The sequence below is a fragment of the Choloepus didactylus genome, chromosome 1, assembly GCF_015220235.1.
Source record: "Choloepus didactylus isolate mChoDid1 chromosome 1, mChoDid1.pri, whole genome shotgun sequence".
In the NCBI taxonomy this organism is placed as follows: domain Eukaryota; kingdom Metazoa; phylum Chordata; class Mammalia; order Pilosa; family Megalonychidae; genus Choloepus; species Choloepus didactylus.
This window is the reverse complement of record NC_051307.1, coordinates 190,152,656-190,165,725: the sequence shown is the minus strand read 5'-3', so window position 1 is coordinate 190,165,725 and position 13,070 is coordinate 190,152,656. Positions and strand designations below refer to the sequence as shown.

At 40.4% G+C, this 13,070-nt stretch overlaps 1 protein-coding gene across 1 annotated transcript in view; it reads right to left on the bottom strand.

Annotated features, from left to right (window-relative positions):
• Positions 1 to 13,070, bottom strand: part of ITGA9 (integrin subunit alpha 9) — a 398,613-nt gene that overhangs the window by 65,933 nt on the left and 319,610 nt on the right. The window lies entirely within an intron of this gene.

Here is a 13,070-nt window from a genome sequence, read left to right as displayed (position 1 = left end):
GCTTTATACAGCCAGAGGGAAGGGAGAAGCTACAGACAATGTCAGGAGGCCCAGGGAGGTATGTTCTGCAGCCTTCATGGTCCAGTGTGGCTGGAGGATGACAGAGGGGTAGGGTAGAAGTGGGAGAAGGGGACACTGTAGGAAACAGTCTGGAAAGGTGGGTTGGGAGGTCACAAAGGGCTTGGGACATCACGGTTTTGGTCATTAGGATCTCCTTTTTGATCTCTTTACAAGTAGAAATTATCAGGGCTAGAAGTTGGCAAGTTCTTAAATAATAAACTAGATCTTCATTGCCTGAGCAATACTTTTGCGATGCAGAGAGATTGGATGAAGAGGCACAGTAGTTGGTGCTGTTTTGGAATTTTATGTATTTGGAGAATATGGGAAGAACAAAGAGGATGGCTTATGATGGAAAAAAAGAAAACTAAAGGAATTATGATCTTTCTGGAAGAGAAGTGGGGAGAATGACTAAGTATTAGCTCAACCTCTCTATAGAGGGAGCTAGGCAACTGTTTTCCATTATAGCAAAAGAAAAAAAAAGGTCAACAGGAGATGAGAGCATGAAGAATTGAAGACAGCCATAAAAATTGGGATTCAGGGGATATTAGAATGGCTTACCCAAGGGAACTTGCTAAAAATGCAGTCATGTAGTATTGGGGAGAAATCTCGATTGCATTCTGTCCAAAGGCAGAGCGGATTGGATCCCCCAAATCCACCCTAGGACCAAGGGTTATAAATCCACCTCCACCAGCTGGAGAGGGGTTTATCAGCCTTAAATCCTTGTTAACAAGAACTTCTGACCCAGGATGAAAACTTGGTATGGGGCAAGCCCTCAAATTTCAACAGGAAAAACAGGGTGAAGAACAGGAAAAAAAGAAGCATGTATTTGCAAGGGTGGTGAGTAGTAGAGATTGAAAAAAAAAAAAATGATTTGTTCAATTTTGTTTTGGGTTATTTGCTGGGTTGCTTTAAAGTTGCAGGCCTGGCTTGCATATAAGTTGTCTCGGCCTCCAGTGAGCCTGCTGCTGGGGAGAAGTCTTGTTGCAATTACTCTCCATGCATAACCAGGTCATAAAACCCAGGGCTTTCCTCATGCAAAATGTGGCTTAACGAACAGCTGGCTTTAAAAATCTGTGTCACTGTCAACTGCCCTTGCCAGTGAATAAGTGATTCACGTTGTGGCAGAAGCTCCCCCTCCCCCAGAGTAAATGTTAAGGAGCTCATCCACTGAGACTTCTGATGAACCGCCTGCACACCACTCCTGGGCTGCAGGCCAGCTGGAGTTCCAAAGGAAAGAGACCAAATCGGGCTAAAACCAAGGGGAAGAGAATTCTCAGGTAAGGTCTTCACAAGGAAAGATCATATTACAAACTCCTGAGTGACAGCGTGTGTCCCTCCACCCTGAATCTGTGTATATAAAACACTTCCACATATGGAATCTCAGGACATTGGGGTGGGAAGGCCTTTGCCGGCTTTTGATTGTCATTTCACAGCTGAGGAGGGCGGCTGAGGTCCTAGGAAGTACACCTGGCCTATTAGGGGCAGAGCCGGCACCAGAAGCTGGGTTTTCTGAGTTCTAGTTCAGGTTCTTGGGCTTGCAGCAAAAGCTGGTTGGGGACCATTCAATTCCCTGAAGTTGTGATCATTGCAAGGTTTCCGTGGTCCTCCTAGATCTGAAAGAGGAATCAGCATACCTCACTGAGATGCAGGAAGTACAGACCCTTCTGGAACCCCCTTCCGGACTATAGGCCGAGTTAGGTGCCCCATGAAACTGTCTCCTTTTAATCCCGCTATTTCCCACCACCTCCACCATGACCTCCGTGGTCCATCATCTTTCACCTGGGTTATTGTAGCGATCTCCCAACTCTCCAGAAAGAGAGAGCCCTTAAGCCCAGTACTATCAGATCACTCCTCTGCTTAGAACACTCTAGTGATTTCCCTTCTGGGGAAAAGCCAAAGTCCTTAGGGCGGCCTATAAGGCCTGGCACCAGGGGTTGGCACCCTTTTCTTGTAAAGAGCCAGATAGTAAATATTTTAGGTTTCACAGGTCATTCATTCTCTGTCACAATTACTCCAATCTGCTGTTGTAGACAATATGTAAATGAATGGGTATGGTTTTGTTCCAATAAAACTTTATTTACAAAAATAGGCTGGGTTTGCCTGCAGGCCATAGTTTGCTGTCCCTGCCCTACATGATCGATCTAGCCCAATGCCCTTCCTATGAGCCCTCATTCATTTCTTCCAGACACACTGGCCTCCTTGCTGTTTCTTAAGCATGCCAGTGTGCTCCTACCACAGTGCCTTCGCAGGGCCTCACAGTCTCCAGGCCTCTCCTCAGTGAGACTTTCCCTCAACACCCTATTTAAAATTGCAATCTTTCCCGTTCCCTGTCCCTGAGCCTCCTTTATTTTTCTCTATAGCATTTACCGTGATGTAACATATTATGTGTTTTACTTATTTATTTATTGTCTGTCTCTCCCCTCCAGAATGTAAACCACATGAGGGGTGGAAATTAATTTTTGGTCTGTTTTGTTCCTGTAGTAACATAATGCTTGACATATGGTGGGTACAAAGTAGTATTTGTTGAATGAATGAATGTGTGGATACAAAAATCCCCATAAGAGCCTCGTGAGGTAATGATTCTTACCACCATTTTAAAGAAAAGGAAATGGAAGCTTAGGGAGATTTGTATAACATGCTCTAGACCAGGGCTTCTAAATATTGGTGTGCAAATGAATCACCTGGGGATCTTGCTAAAACGCAGTTTCTGATTCAGCAGCTATGGGTGGAGCCTGAGACTCTACATTTCTGCATTTCTAACTTCCAGGTAATGCTAACAGCTACGCCACCAGACAAAATGATAGCTTGAGGTCTTGCAGGGGGCTGTAGAGCCTAGTGGTTAAGAGAGAACACTGACCTGGCCGTTATCCACTCTCTCACCTTGGCTTCTCCCTAACTCTTGTGCCTCCATTTCCTCACCTTTTATGAGGATTAAATGAATTTGTCCAGACAAAGCATTTGGTACAGGACCTGGCATGAAATAAGTTCCTAATAAAAATTAACTACTATTATTTTTACTACTACTATTATTATTTTTTTAACTACTGTTGCTGTTGTCATTACCACTTTTTAGCTCGAATCTAACAGCTCCCTCTCAGAATCCTAATGGAGTATTAAGTTACTTTCTACGTCACCAAAATAGGAAAAGCCTACATAAGTGCTGAAAACCACAAAAATCCATCTACTATTAAAGGGCTGAAAATTTCTGCTGGCTTTATGTTAGTATTTTGAGACAGTTTCCTCAAATTTGCATTGCTTTGATCACTGGCAAGGCTAGGCATCTTTCTATAGGTTTAATTCCCATTCAAATTTCTCCTTTTGTGAATTTCCTGTTCTTATCCCTTTGCTCAGTTTTATAATTTTTGGCCTTCCTTTACTGTTTTGTAGAAGCGATTATATATATATATATATATTATTTGTCTGTTAACTAAGTTACAAATATATTCTCCCAAATATCGTTTAGCTTTGTTTATGATGTCTTTTGACCATGCAAAGGTTTAACATTTTTATAGATTTAAATTCGTCAATCTTTTCTCTGTGGTTTCTGTATTTCATAACTTGTTTATGAAGAAGAACTTTCCCACCCAAAGATTATGAAAATATTCTATATTTTGTGCTAATACTTTTTTTACATGTAACGTTTTAATACATCTAATTTTTTTTTCTGGGCAGTACAGGTCTACTGTAATTTCTTCCCAAATGAATAGTCAATTGTTTCCACATTGTTTACTGAAAAGTCTACACAGTCTGGCAGTTCCTTAGAAAACTAGATATAGAGTTACCCTTAGATCCAGCAATTGCACTTCTCGGTATATGCCCGGAAGATCTGAAAGCAGTGACATGAACAGATATCTGCACATCATTGTTCATAGCAGCAATATTCACAATTGCCAAGAGATGGAAACAACCCAAATGTCCTTCAACAGATGACTGGATAAACAAAATATGGTATATATACACGATGGGATACTACATGGCAGTAAGAAAGAACAATGTCATGAAACAAGACAACATGGATGAACCTGGAAGACTTAATGCTGAGTGAAATAAGCCAGGCACAAAAAGAGAAATATTGTATGTTACCACTAATGTGAACACTAAAAAATGTAAAATAAATGGTTTATAATGTAGAATGTAGGGGATTTAGCAATAGATAGCAAATAGTGAAGGGGGAACGATAACCTAATAAGAACAGATAAGTTATTGTGGGTAAATTTAACGTTCTGGGAATGCTCAGGAAATGACTAAAGTTTGTTAACTTCTGGTGGGTATGGTAGGAACAAGTTCACAGAAATGTAATTATCTGTTTTTCTTATTCCTTTGCTGGGTTATAGTTTTTATATTTTCTTGGGGTAGAGTAGGAACATCTTGGAAGTAATATAGTTATTTTAGGTTATTTGTTTTTTCTTATTCCTTTGTTTTGGTTTTGTTTGAAATGCTTTTTTTCTATTGTCTGTTTTGTTTTTTTTTTTTAATTTTTTGATGAAATTAACTTTAAAAAATAAAAAATATGCAGAGCACCCTGGAGGAGCTGGGGGAAAATGCAGAAGTGTTGGGATTCCTCACCTGGGTGGTTGCTGATGTTCTCACAAACATTGAGAACTGGTAGTTTGATGTACCAAACCCTCTGTCAAGGGACTTGCCTGTAAGAAGCTTGTTACTGCAAAGGAGAGGCTAGGCCTGCTATAGTGCCTAAGAGTCTCCCCCTGAATCCCTCTTTGTTGCTCAGATGTGGCCCTCTCTAGCTAAGCCAAGTCGGCAGGTGAAATCACTGCCCTCCCCCCTACGTGGGATCTGACACCCAGGGGTGTAAGTCTCCCTGGAAATGGGGAAAATGACTCCTGGGGAGGAATCTAGACCTGGCATAATGGGATGGAGAATATCTCCCTGACCAAAAGGGGGATGTGAAACGAAATGAAATAAAGTTTCAGTGGCTGAGAGATTCCAAAAGGAGCTGAGAGGTCACTCTGGTGGACATCTTACACACAATATAGATAACTCTTTTTAGGTTTTAATGTATTGGAATAACTACTAGTAAATAGCTGAAACTATCTAACTCCAATGCAGTAGCCTTGAAGCTTGAAGATGATTATATAACAATGTAGCTTACAAGGGGTGACAGTGTGATTGTGAAAACCTTGTGGATCACACTCCCTTTATCCAGTGTATGGATGGATGATAGATAAATGGGGACAAAGGACTAGAGGAAGAATGGGGTGGGAGGGGGAGGATGATTTGGGTGTTCCTTTTTTTACTCTTTTTTTTAATTCTTATTTTCACTTTTTCTGGTACAAGGAAAATGTTTAAAAAATAGATCAGGGTGATGAATGAACAACTATATGATGGTAATGTGAACAATTGATTATATACTTTGGATGATTGTACGATGTGTGAATAAATCTAATTAAAAAAAAAGTCTATATATCGCCACTGTTTTTGGTTACTATTTCACCAATTTTTTTTACCTGCCCAGTTCAGTATATTCTCTCTTTCTGGAACTCTCATTATATATATGTTGGTACACTATATGGCATTCCGTATTCCTCTGAGGTTTTGCTCATTTTTTCCTACTCTTTTTTTTTTTCTTTCTGTTTGTCAGACCTATCTTCAAAGTTCACTGATACTTTTTTCTGCCAGCTCAAATCTTCTGTTGAAATCCTCTAGTGAATTTTTTAAAAATGTCAGTTATTTTACTTTTCAACTCCAGAATTTTCATTTGGTTCTTTTTTTAACAATTTCCATCTCTTTATTGATAGCCTCTATTTGATGAGTTATTGCTAACATACTTTCCTTTAATTCTTTAAACACAGTTTCTTTTAGTTCTTTAAACATATTTAGAATAATTGCTTTGAAGTTTTGGTCTTATAAGTTCAACATCTGGGCTCCACAGAGATGGTTTGTATTGATTGCTTTTTTTCCCTCCTGTACATGTGTCACACTCAGCTATTTCTTTCAATTTCTCATGATTTTTAAAATTGAAAATTGAACATTTTAGATAATATATTGTACCTTTTACATTTTAGATGAAATAAAACTCTGGATTCTACCCCCTCCCCCTTGCTGCAATTTGCTGATTTTACCTGGACTAATTCTGTGGAATCTATTTCCCCAGCAGTGTGCTAGTCTCTTGTGTCTCTGCTTAGGTTTTTGTTTTGTTTTGATTTTACTGTTTTGATTTTTACTGGTTTCCTAGGGTTTCTCTGGTCAATGTAGCTTAGTGTTCAGCCAGTGATTTGCCAGAGTCTGTGCATAAACACTTTGGGCCGGGAAGGCTTCCACCCTTAGTCCATGGAGCTGTGTGTGGCGGGTGAACACATTCAAAGGTCAGTAGTTTATAAGTTATCCCAGCTCTAACTTTCTTCCTTCCCAAGCCTCACATTCAGTCAGTTCATTCTCGTAAATTTTGTAGGGAGACAATAACATTGTTTGAAATGGGGAAATTTTCTTTCTTTACAATGAAGGTTATTCATTTCTTTTTATTGTTGAGATTTTCAACATTACTAAATTAAGAACAATATATGGCAGACCCATGCCCTATTTTTCTCTTAGGTGGGACAGCTTCTAATGTCTCAGCATTAGGGTAAAGTTTGCTGCAGGTTCTAGTAGATGATCTTGCCAGGTTGACAAGCTTCTTTCTATGTCTTCTTTAGAGGGAATTAAAAAATATCATAAAGGGATGTTGAATTTAATTTCTGTCTTTTTTAGCCCTCATCAAGAATATCATCTGGTTATTTCTCTTAATGTTAATAAAATGACTATATTCATCAATATCCTCATGGAGAACAAACTTAGCATTCCTGGATTACATCCTACTTTACTCAGAATATATTATTTACCTAAGAGAAATCAGTTGCAAATATTTATTTACAATACTTGTATTTGTTTACAAAGTGAGTTTGGTTTACAGTTCCCTTTTTTTGTTTGAGTGTGCCCACTATCCATTCTTAGTTTCTATGCCAACATTATGCTGGCCTCTTAGAATGAGTTGTTCATCTTTTTCTACTCTGGAGCAACTTAGGTAATATAGGAGTTATCCAAATCTTTGAAACATTGGTAGAACTTGCCTGTAAAGCTATCCAGGTCTGGTGCTTTTTTGAAAGTATAGGTTTTTGGTTACTTAAAATTTTTTTTCTAAGGTAATTGGTCTAGTTGGATTTTTTAGGTTTTTATATTTTTGGGAAGAAAATTGGAAAAAGCAATATCCTATAGTTTAAAAATCTTCATATGGGCATAGTTCTTTTATCATTTCTAGTTTTTTTTTTTTTGGCATTGTCACTTTTTAAAATTTCTTGATCAAGCTTGCTGTAAGTTTGTCTATTTTATAGGATTAAAAAACCCCAACTTTTGGTTTTATTGATCTGATCTACTTTTGTTTCTGTCATTATTACTTTTTTCTTTTTCATGACTTCTGCCTGTATCTTTAACAGTACCTTCATTTTTATTTTTTTAGAAGTGAGTTAATTTTATTGTCTCTTTTTTAGTTTTTATGTTGTCACTATTTTCAGTCTTTCCTGTTTTCTACTCTAAGTAGCAATATTTTCCTCTGTGTAGGTTTTGGCTATATCCAACTTGTTTTGATGTGAACATGGTTTCATTGTCTTTCATTTCTAAATTGTTTATCCCTTCAATTTTAATATCTTTTCCATCCCAAAAGTTATATAAAGGGGTATTTAAAATTCCCAAGTGGATATGCTTTTGGTTGTTTGTTTGGCAAATCTTTTGTAGTTAGCTTCCAAATTTATTGCATTGTGGTCAGATAATGGGGCTTGTATTTCTTTAACTTTTAAAATCCTATTTAGACTTGTTTTTGTGGTGTAATATGCGGATCACTTTGGAAAATGTTCATGTATGTTTGGAAAGAACGTGCCTTCCCTTATTTTTGTGCTAGGAACCTGCTAATTTCTCCATATACATCAGCTCCTCGATCCTCACAGTATGAGGTAGCCTATTTTGCAGATGAGGAAAATAAGTTTGGAGAATTTAGGTAAGTTCCTCAAGATTCCATAACTGGCAAGTCGGGGAGCACTATTGAAACCAAGATGTCCTGATCCATTCTGGCTTGTTCTCTCTCTCTCTATCCAAGAAATCACAATTGCTAGTGGCATTATTCATATACTCATTATTTTATGCCTAAATGTGTGACAATTTTTGAGAGAACTGTGTTAAATGTTCCTATAACGACTCGAATGTATCAATTTCTCCCTGTATTTCTATTAGATATTGCTTCATATGTTTAAAGCTGTGTTGTTGGGTACATAAAAATTCACTTAGGTTACAAATTCTTGGTAGAATGCATCTTTAATCACCCTGATTAATAGATTTTTTTGTTCTCAATTCTATTTTGTTTGCTGTTAATATTGCTATACTTGCATCCATTTTGTTGGCATTTGCCTTCTGTATCTTACATTCTGGGTCATTTTTTTAAAGGTGTGTCTCTTGCTAATAACTTATGCCTGGATAAAAAAAAATCCAATCTGTTAAGGTTACCAGGGGCTGGGGGTCAGGAGGAATGGGGAGGTATTCATTAATGGTAATGAATGGTGGTGATGGTAGCACAACATAGTAAATGTTATTAATTCTACTGAATTGTACACATAAAAATGGTTAAAATGGTGATTTTTATGTTTTAATATGTTACCATGATTGAAGTTGAGGAACCAAGAGTCAAAGATTTGCCCAACATCACATAGCTGGTAAGAAACAGAACTAGGATTGTAACCAGGTTTGTCGGACTCCAAAGCTTGTGTGTACAGTACTTCAAACCCCTCCTGGCAGCGCTGCCCGCTCTCCAATCACCAGAGGCAGGCCCAGTAGACAGAACAGAGAGATGATGAGCTGACCACCATGATTAACCCACTAGATGAGAAGCATCAACTCCGGTACAGAAAGGAACCAACTGCAATCAAAAGAACTAAAACCAGAGGGTGCAATCATAAAAGAAACAGAAAGAGATTTTAGTATACACAAGATTGAAATCTTCAAAGAGATATATAAAAAAAGCAGTATTTCTACAAAACAATAAACTATAGATCTGTAAATTTAAAATTTTGATCATAAAAACAAAAACCTTAATATATGAACTATGTAGTAGAATTGATACAGAGAAGTGGTGGGTTAGAAATCCGAGCTGAGAGATTCTCCCAGAATATAGTGCAAAAGGACAAAAAGCCAGTAAAATTTATAATTCCATTTAAAAATAACATTCTGTATTGAAAATCCCAGAACATCTCAATATAAGAGTTAGGAGTCAGGAGAGATGAAAGTGAAAGCAGCCAAGGTTCTTGTCTTGTTTGTGGGAAGATTTTATGTACTGATTAACTCAAGGCTTTGATCCAATTAAAAATATAAATAGTTAAAAATGTTAGCAGTTATTAGAAGAATAAATACAGAATACAAGATACCTAAATCACTAAAGAAGAACAATTTAAGAAACAGAACAAAGACAACTTGAAACAATCCATAAAAATAAAGTTCAGTACTTTGCTAAATGGCTCATCTCTGCAGAAAGATGGCAACCAAGGGAAGTGGTTAAGTTTTTTAGGCCAGTTCCCCTTTAGCTGCGTGAGAAAAGATATATCCTCATTCCAAACAGGAACCTTCTCTAAGGAACACGTGGCCAGGGGCTCACCTCCACCAGCTGTCAGGACCACAGAAGCCACTGCTCTCTGCAGTGGTGAGGGGCTCATTTGCTGGCAAGTTCCATGACCTGTGTTCAGATTGCCTTGGTGAGCAGTAGGCCTGGCTTTCCCCATTCCTAACAGCTAGGAAAAACAAAGGCGTGGGGCTGCAGACACTCAAAAATGATGTCCCCAGAAGGAGTGATTCATTTACCAGCTGCCACAGGAGATGACTGTGGTTTAGAACTCCGTCACTGAGAAGACACCTGTCTGCTGTACGCACTGGAGGAGGCATACAGAACGGTCACCTTGGTCTGTTTGTCTAAGGGCCAGGTGGAGCAAATGGAGAACCAGGAGTAGTCCCTACCTCAGCAGATACCTCCCTATGAAGCACTCACACATAGAGACCTTTCCCCTGTCTGGAATGGTCTCCTCCTCACCTGTCCTCTGGTGAGCTCGTCCTCTACATCCTTTAGGTCCATGCTTGAAGAGCCTGCTTTGTGAAGCATTTTCTGCACACACCATGCCTCTACTTTCCCCGAGAAGGCTGATTATCTGTACATTTGTACCATCCCAGGGCCTGGGCATGCATTTGTTATTGCATTTGTTATGTGGTACTGCCACTGCATTTTATAGATGTGTTTCCGGCAAGGCTAAGAATTTGTGGATGCAGCTGCGTGACTTACTCTTTCTTGCACAGCCTGGTACATGAAAGATGTGTGCTCAGCCAGTGTATCAGAATAAATCAGGAATGATTATTATTTGCAATGATATTATTTTAAATGGACTAGAAAAGGCTGTCACTCTTCCCTCTCCTTGTCTATTATTTTCATGGTCATTCCATCTTGGCTGCAAGATGGACACAGATATGTTCACAGTGGCTTGCCCCACATTTCTGCTCTGCTTTGGGAAGTCAGGATGTTCCCCAGGGCTCCGTGCAAACCCAGTAGGTGAGAATCAGTAGGAATTTATAGTCTTTCCTTGGGCCATCGCTATGGCTCTGTTTCTAAATAAAACACACTCGGGGTGGAGGGGCTCAGGGCCATTTGCTTCAGAGAAAGGAAGATCATGAACCAAGGCTGGGAGTATGAAGGGGTTACACTTCATTAAGCTCCCCATAAAAATCTTCCCCATATAAGTAAAGGTGCTCTCCACTCACAGGCAGCTGGATCTTAAGAAACTCCTTGGGAGAGCACAAAAGACTCTTCTGCAGAACCTAGAGGCCTTGGTCCTGCTCAGCAACCTCCAGCAGCAGCCCCAGAGATTTCTGAACGAATTCTGAACCAACAGCTGAAAAACTGCCCAGTAGACTCAAGGCCATTTGGCAGGGTGACAGTCCAGGGCCCACCAGTCTGACACACTCACCCCCAACACTCCGTATGGATGATGACCAGAGGCAGTACAGACACTAAGGGCACTGATGGAGAGAAACAATCTGAGGGTTGACAGATGGGATCCTCTGTGCTGGTAATCAGCCGCTGGGCTTCAGTTGCTTTAAAAGGTCCAGCTGGCACCCTGCAGTCCAGCAGCCTGAGGCCAGGAACAGGGGTGGCTGAGGGTGGGGTGGGGAGGGAATGCCAGCAGGCCTTAGGGTCATCTTCTGGTGTACTACAGAGAGAATGAGTGCTGGTTTCTCCTAACAGGAGTGCATTCAACTCCACCAAGCCACCCAAATCCCCAGAATGAAAGCCTGGCTCCATTCAAAGTCATAGAAGGCCTAAATGGAGAAATTCATGAGCTTCATGCATCACACTTGACCCAGTGAGCAAGGGAAGGGCTGAGGTTGGGAACTCTGCTTAGCCCACTGGATTCCCTTGCTCTCAAACCCTTAGGCCTTAAGGCAGAGGGGGCGTGGTGGCCACAGGCTTCTGAATTGAGTATGTGCATGCCGCAAATCTTCAAGAAAATCCCTTTGAGTCCCTTTGAGTAACTTCCATGTAAGCCAGCTATTTATAAATGGCTATTTATAAATGGGCTCCAAAGTCCTTTACAGTGGCTTTTAAATGGCCTGATGATTAAAGAGGAAAAGGGGTATTCTTGGTTTTGAGAAACCTTCAAAATCCGAGTGGCTTATATTTCTTGTTTTGGTCAATAAATAATTTGGCCCATTGGGAAAAAATTCTCTTTGCAACACTGTAAGTGTTTGTGTGAACAACTCTTAGAGCATGGTCTATAAGGAGAACATTCCTAGATGCTGGGGGGAAAGGGGGGGTGATTAGTATGATTAATGTTTAAGAGGGTAGACAGGAGCAAGTGCTAACCTCATGCTAAGTTCAAACTATGGTACGCTGTTCGTGCAGAATTCTGGGGCTTTTCTTTTTCAGTCCCAGCAGAGCTCACAGATGTGGGTGTACCATGAAACACAAACAGAATATTGTTGAGGGATGCAAATGCCTGAGTGGCACCTCAGGAAGGGTGACCTGTTCTTCGTTTAACATTTCATGTGGTTCAGGTTTTCAGCCCAGCGTGAACAGAGAGGATTTCCATGCCAGAAATCATCGCTTTCTGAGCTCCACACTGGGGGCAGCATCCTCTTCTAACTCTGGGCTCAAATGTATCACATGCTGTAGGCTTTGTGGCTGTGATTTTCAAGCTACCCATGGAGAGCTGCTCCTTTGGGATCTCTCCCTCACATGTCCTTTGAGAGAGCAATGACTTCAGGGTTCCCTAGACATGGGCTGCACGTGTACTCCTTGGGTATTGTCTTTTCTGAGCTCCATGCACCAGTCCTTCCCAAGAGCTAGAAGAATCACTCTGCTGCTGGGTTAAAGACAGATGATGGGGGGCCAGGGCAGGGAAATCACTGAGGTGGCTACTGTAATAAGCTGGGTTATAGATGATGGTACCTTGGACCAGGGTGCAGGCAGTGGAGACGTAAAAAGTGGCAATGGTCTGGTCTGGTTGTAAAGGTGAAGATGTTAGGATTTGCTGATGGATTGGCTTTGATGTGTGGGTTAAAGAGAAGAGTCAAAGATGACACCTGGTTGGGATTTTTTTTTTTTTTTTTTGGACAGGATTTTTGACTGTAAGCCATTTGCTGAAATGGAGAAGGTTGAAGGAGAAGCAAGTTTGGAAGCGGACTATCAGGAGTTCAGTTTTGGATAAGACTGAAAAACCTATTAGGACTTCCAGATGGAGATGGCCTCTGGTAGTTGGCTAGAAGAGTCTGGAATTCATGGAGAGGTCTGGACAAGAGATAAGCAGAGATGTTGCCGGCTGAGGTGGGAATCAAAGCCATGAGTACAGGTGAGACCTCTGAGATTGAGTGCAGGTAAAAGAAGGCTCCGTGACTGAGCCCTGGGCCCTTTAGAAGTCAGGGAAATGAGGAAAAGCAGTGAGAAAGGAGAAAACCAGTGGAATGTGATGTCCTGGAAGCCAAGAAAAGTGACCATT